Raw genomic sequence first — 7,500 nt, forward strand, 5'->3', positions numbered from 1 at the left:
CGCATGTCCGCTCTCTATCTTTGATGGACACGCGTAGGCAAAGCAATATTCAAAGTCATGCACGTAGGCAACAGGACTGATTGCTCGACTGTGACCGGAGTTAAGGAGTTCACACAGAAGATATGCTAGAGAGAGAGAGAGAGAGAGAGAGAGAGAGAGAGAGAGAGAGAGAGAGAGAGAGAGAGAGAGAGAGAGAGAGAGAGAGAGAGAGAGAGAGAGAGAGAGAGAGACAGACAGACAGAGAGAGGGGGCGGGAGGGGGTGAGTTTTTGCAAGAAATTGGAAATACGGCTAGGACTCAGTTCACAAAGAGAAAAGTATTTTCACCTTTTTTCTGCTGAAATTTTGGTAAAGGGATTAACCAATGTTTTAGGTTTTACTATTTTGCGTAATGCCTGATACGTATACTCGAATGTCTGGACCGCAGGGGTTCGAACCCTCGCCTGAGCGAAGACCGTACCATCATGCCACCATGACTATAAAACGGAACGACTTACGGTCATGGTGGCGTGATGGTACGGTCATCTTCTTATAAAAAGCAAGCCGCTCAGGCGAGGGTTCGAATCCTTGTAGGAGAGTTTATTTCCAAAATGTCATAATGATACAAACGTTTACTTCTCTGTTTTGAGTTATCCATTTGCATCTCTGGGGAAGTGTCCTTGGGGAACATTCAAAACAAACGTTTTTATCCATGGAGACCTCAGAGGCCTATGGCAGTGGGCAGGATAGCTTTGACATACAAAACGTTTATTGTTTCGTAGATGCAATTTAGAAGACGCTTGGCAAATTTCAGCTGACAGAATTTGCAAACAAAGGACCTCAGTCTTTCGACCAGAGTCACTGAGGCCTTGTTCACACTAGCGGTCAGAACCGCGGGAAAATCGCGGTGGTACCGGATAGTCAAGGAACATCTGCGCTGTTGTGTGTAAAGACCTCCATTGACTTAGATTATAATGGAATCGCAGCGGTTCAAAACGCTTGTGTGAACAGGGCTGAACATGTATATGTATATATATACTAGTATATATCCAGGCTCCCGACGCGGTGACAAACTCCTCGGCTACGTTTACTCTATGACAAAATTCATAAGATGATGGTAAGGGTGATGATGATGATGATGATGATGATGATGATGATGATGATGATGATGATGATGATGATGATGATGATGATGATGATGATGATGATGATGATGATGATGATGATGATGATGATGATGATGATGATGATGATGACGACGACGACGATGACGATGATGAGTAAAATCAAGAGGTAGATTGGAGGATGAGGATGAAGAGGAGATAAAGAGGAAGAGAAAGGAGGGAGACGAGGCAGTCTTGTGGGGGAGGTGAATACCAAATGTTGACACAAAAAAAGATGAAGGACGAAAGGTGGGCGAGCTGGTTGCTGAGGATGGATGATTGGGGGTCTTCTGCTTTTGTATGGGGAGAGGGAAACTGGCAGGAAACGCGTGGGAAACTTGTTGGACCACGTGGATGAGTTTAGCAAGAAGTAGCTGGTTCAGAAGGACACAGAATACCAAGGACCGCCGTGATAAAAAGAGCGAAAATATTCTGGAATTTGGTACTGATTATGTTCGTTGTTCATATAATCAAGGTTTTTATGTTTATTGCATTTGTTATCACGTGGTAATGTTAACCCTGTTATTAGTACACACACGCAAACACACACACACGCACGCACGCACACACACACACACACACACACACACACACACACACACACACACACACACACACACACACACACACACACACACACACACAAACAAACATACACCGGCACGCACGCAAACACGCACGAAATTACATTGGATACTAACCCACTTTAATCTCTAGCAAAGTAAAAAAAATAGAAAACCTATGCTTTGAAAACAGTAAGCCAGCCCAAATCAGTACGTTCTGCAACTAGCACAACACCGACGTCCTTTTCCCCCCTCCCCCCCTGCCCATGTATCTTCTCATACTAATTAGGTCATGGCATCACTAAAAAAAAGGTTTGATGGGGGCCTCTGGTTTTGTATGGGTTTTGTATATGTATATATATATATTTATATATATATATATATATATCATATATATATGATATATATATATCATATATATATATCATATATATATCATATACATATCTATATCATATATATCTATATCATATATATATATCATATATATATATATCATATATGTATATATATATATATATCATGTATATATATATGTATATATATATATATATCATGTATATATATATATGTATATATGTATATATATATATATATATATATCATGTATATATATATCATATATATATATATCATATATTATATATATATAATATATATATATATCATATATATATATATATCATATATATATATATATCATATATATATATATATCATATATATATATATATCATATATATATATATATCATATAACATATATCATATATATATCATATATCATATATATATCATATATCATATATATATCATATATCATATATATATCATATATATATCATATATATATTTGAATATCTGGGGAGCAGATTCTCTTGTATGCATGCATTATTAAAATCGACAGCGTTAAGGAGGTTGTTGATCTTCTTATGCGTATTCTCCAGTTTTCTAACCAATATTCTGCCATTTGGAGGGTGGGCATAGACCAAGTTGCCAAAATTATTCATTTATTTCAACGTTTCGTCTAACAAAGAGATATCTTCAGGAAATTAAAAATTAAAGGTCTACATATATATATATATATATATATATAATATATATATATAATGCATATATATGTACATATATATACACATGTGTATATATATATATAGATATTTATATATATAATATGTACATATACATATAAACATAATTTCATATAATACTTCCATAGATACATGCCTGTATATATACATACGTACAAAATATAAATATATCTGATAGAGGTAAATATATAGCAAGAGAGCTATATAGAAAAATATGGAGATAAAGAGAGATGGAGATAAAGAGAGATGGAGATAAAGAGAGGTGGAGATAAAGAGAGGTGGAGATAAAGAGAGATGGAGATAAAGAGAGATGGAGATGAAGAGAGATGGAGATGAAGAGAGATGAAGATGAAGAGAGATGGAGATGGAGAGAGCTAGAGATGGAGAGAGCTAGAGATGGAGAGAGCTAGAGATGGAGAGAGACTGAGATGGAGAGAGACGGAGATGGAGAGAGACTGAGATGGAGAGAGACTGAGATGGAGAGAGACTGAGATGGAGAGAGACTGAGATGGAGAGAGACTGAGATGGAGAGAGACTGAGATGGAGAGAGACTGAGATGGAGAGAGACTGAGATGGAGAGAGACTGAGATGGAGAGAGATGGAGATGGAGAGAGATGGAGATGAAGAGAGATGGAGATGAAGAGAGATGGAGATGAAGAGAGATGGAGATGAAGAGAGATGGAGATGAAGAGAGATGGAGATGAAGAGAGATGGAGATGAAGAGAGATGGAGATGAAGAGAGATGGAGATGAAGAGAGATGGAGATGAAGAGAGATGGAGATGAAGAGAGATGGGGATGAAGAGAGATGGGGATGAAGAGAGATGGGGATGAAGAGAGATGGGGATGAAGAGAGATGGAGATGAAGAGAGATGGAGATGAAGAGAGATGGGGATGAAGAGAGATGGGGATGAAGAGAGATGGGGATGAAGAGAGATGGGGATGAAGAGAGATGGGGATGAAGAGAGATGGGGATGAAGAGAGATGGCGTTGAAGAGTGATGGAGATGAAGCGAGTTGGGGATGAAGAGATGGAGATGATGAGTGATGGGGATGAAGAGAGATGGGGATGTAGAGAGATGGGGATGAAGAGAGATGGGGATGAAGAGAGATGGAGATGAAGAGAGATGGGGATGAAGAGAGATGGGGATGAAGAGAGATGGGGATGAAGAGAGATGGGGATGAAGAGAGATGGGGATGAAGAGAGATGGGGATGAAGAGAGATGGGGATGAAGAGAGATGGGGATGAAGAGAGATGGGGATGAAGAGAGATGGGGATGAAGAGAGATGGGGATGAAGAGAGATGGGGATGAAGAGAGATGGGGATGAAGAGAGATGGGGATGAAGAGAGATGGGGATGAAGAGAGATGGGGATGAAGAGAGATGGGGATGAAGAGAGATGGGGATGAAGAGAGATGGGGATGAAGAGAGATGGGGATGAAGAGAGATGGGGATGAAGAGAGATGGGGATGAAGAGAGATGGGGATGAAGAGAGATGGGGATGAAGAGAGATGGGGATGAAGAGAGATGGGGATGAAGAGAGATGGGGATGAAGAGAGATGGGGATGAAGAGAGATGGGGATGAAGAGAGATGGGGATGAAGAGAGATGGGGATGAAGAGAGATGGGGATGAAGAGAGATGGGGATGAAGAGAGATGGGGATGAAGAGAGATGGGGATGAAGAGAGATGGGGATGAAGAGAGATGGGGATGAAGAGAGATGGGGATGAAGAGAGATGGGGATGAAGAGAGATGGGGATGAAGAGAGATGGGGATGAAGAGAGATGGGGATGAAGAGAGATGGAGATGAAGAGAGATGGAGATGAAGAGAGAGATGGAGATGAAGAGAGATGGAGATGAAGAGAGATGGAGATGAAGAGAGATGGAGATGAAGAGAGATTAAAAAGGATTACAAAAAGGATAGCAAAAGCCGGAGCATGCCGACAGGAGACCTTTTGATCCATATCTAGGTCGGATGCGAAAAAAAAATCATATTAATAATAAAATAATAAATAAAAACTATATTAATGTAAATAACAAATAAAATACATAAATAAATGCATAGGTATAGTTAAATAATAAACAAACAGGTAAATAGTAAATAATAATAAATTGACATATAACTAATAATAAATGAAAATCAGACAGACAAATGATAACAAAACAAAAAACACATAATATAAGATAATTTATAATCATTACAGCATCTTACTTAGGTATTTATCTAACTGATTCTTAAAGCTTCGAACTGAACTACATTGCACTACCTGTGAAGGAAGTTTATTCCATTCATTTACTACACGGTTGGCAAAGTTGTTTCTACCTACTTCTAAATTGAATCTATTTCCGGATAGTTTGAGACCATTGTTTCTTGTCTGATTCTCATTCAATGTGAAAATTTGGTCACTTTTGATGTCAATTCCCTTTAAAATCTTAAAGACCTGTATCAAGTCACCTCTGAGTCTACGCTTTTTTAGGGAAAACAGATTCATGTGTTTTAGTCGATTTTCGTATGATTTATTTTTGATATTTGGAATCGGTTTTGTGGCTCGCCGTTGTACTTTTTCCAGTCTGTCAATGTCTTTAATGAGATTCGGTGACCATACAGAAACAGCATATTCCAAATGTGGACGAACTAACGATTTATATAGCTTGTTAATGAGTGATGGACTTTTGAAATCAAAAGATCGTGCAATCAGTCCCAGAATCTTATTTGCTTTCTCAGAGGCTGAAATACACTGCTTGGATGATTTGAGGTCGTTACTGATAATTACGCCGAGATCTTTTTCACTATCCACTTTTGTTAACGAATTACCAAATAACTTGGAGATGAAGAGAGATGAAGATGAAGAGAGATGGAGATGAAGAGAGATGGAGATGAGAGATGGAGATGAAGAGAGATGGAGAAGAAGAGAGGAGATGAAGAGAGAAGGAGATGAAGAGAGATGGAGATAGATCCATAGAGATAGATGCATAAAGATAGATGCATAGAGATAGATGCATAGAGATAGATGCATAGAGATAGATGCATAGAGATAGATGCATAGAGATAGATGCATAGAGATAGATGCATAGAGATAGATGCATAGAGATAGATGCATAGAGATAGATGCATAGAGATAGATGCATAGAGATAGATGCATAGAGATAGATGCATAGAGATAGATGCATAGAGATAGATGCATAGAGATAGATGCATAGAGATAGATGCATAGAGATAGATGCATAGAGATAGATGCATAGAGATAGATGCATAGAGATAGATGCATAGAGATAGATGCATAGAGATAGATGCATAGAGATAGATGCATAGAGATAGATGCATAGAGATAGATGCATAGAGATAGATGCATAGAGATAGATGCATAGAGATAGATGCATAGAGATAGATGCATAGAGATAGATGCATAGAGATAGATGCATAGAGATAGATGCATAGAGATAGATGCATAGAGATAGATGCATAGAGATAGATGCATAGAGATAGATGCATAGAGATAGATGCATAGAGATAGATGCATAGAGATAGATGCATAGAGATAGATGCATAGAGATAGATGCATAGAGATAGATGCATAGAGATAGATGCATAGAGATAGATGCATAGAGATAGATGCATAGAGATAGATGCATAGAGATAGATGCATAGAGATAGATGCATAGAGATAGATGCATAGAGATAGATGCATAGAGATAGATGCATAGAGATAGATGCATAGAGATAGATGCATAGAGATAGATGCATAGAGATAGATGCATAGAGATAGATGCATAGAGATAGATGCATAGAGATAGATGCATAGAGATAGATGCATAGAGATAGATGCATAGAGATAGATGCATAGAGATAGATGCATAGAGATAGATGCATAGAGATAGATCCATAGATATAGATCCATACTGTAGAGATAGATCCATAGAGATCCATAGAGATAGATCCATAGAGATAGATCCATAGAGATAGATCCATAGAGATAGATCCATAGAGATAGATCCATAAAGATAGATCCATAGAGATAGATCCATAGAGATAGATGCATAGAGATAGATGCATAGAGATAGATGCATAGAGATAGATCCATAGAGATAGATCCATAGAGATAGATCCATAGAGATAGATCCATAGAGATAGATCCATAGAGATAGATCCATAGAGATAGATCCATAGAGATAGATCCATAGAGATAGATCCATAGAGATAGATCCATAGAGATAGATCCATAGAGATCCATAGAGATAGATCCATAGAGATCCATAGAGATAGATCCATAGAGATCCATAGAGATAGATCCATAGAGATCCATAGAGATAGATCCATAGAGATCCATAGAGATAGATCCATAGAGATCCATAGAGACAGATCCATAGAGATCCATAGAGATAGATCCATAGAGATCCATAGAGATAGATCCATAGAGATAGATCCATAGAGATCCATAGAGATAGATCCATAGAGATGAATAGAGGTAGATCCATAGAGACGAATAGAGACGAATAGAGACGAATAGAGATAAATGGATGAATAGAGATAGATAAGAATATATAACTTTAGAGACAGAGATAGAAAGAGAGCAAGAGAAAGAGAGCAAGAGAAAGAGAGCAAGAGAAAGAGAGCAAGAGAAAGAGAGCAAGAGAAAGAGAGAGAGAGAGAGAGAGAGAGAGAGAGAGAGAGAGAGAGAGAGAGAGAGAGAGAGAGAGAGAGAGAGAGAG

This window comes from Oratosquilla oratoria, chromosome 24 (genome assembly GCF_046742065.1).
Source record: "Oratosquilla oratoria isolate Oo_2021 chromosome 24, ASM4674206v1, whole genome shotgun sequence".
Classification (NCBI taxonomy): Eukaryota; Metazoa; Arthropoda; class Malacostraca; order Stomatopoda; family Squillidae; genus Oratosquilla; species Oratosquilla oratoria.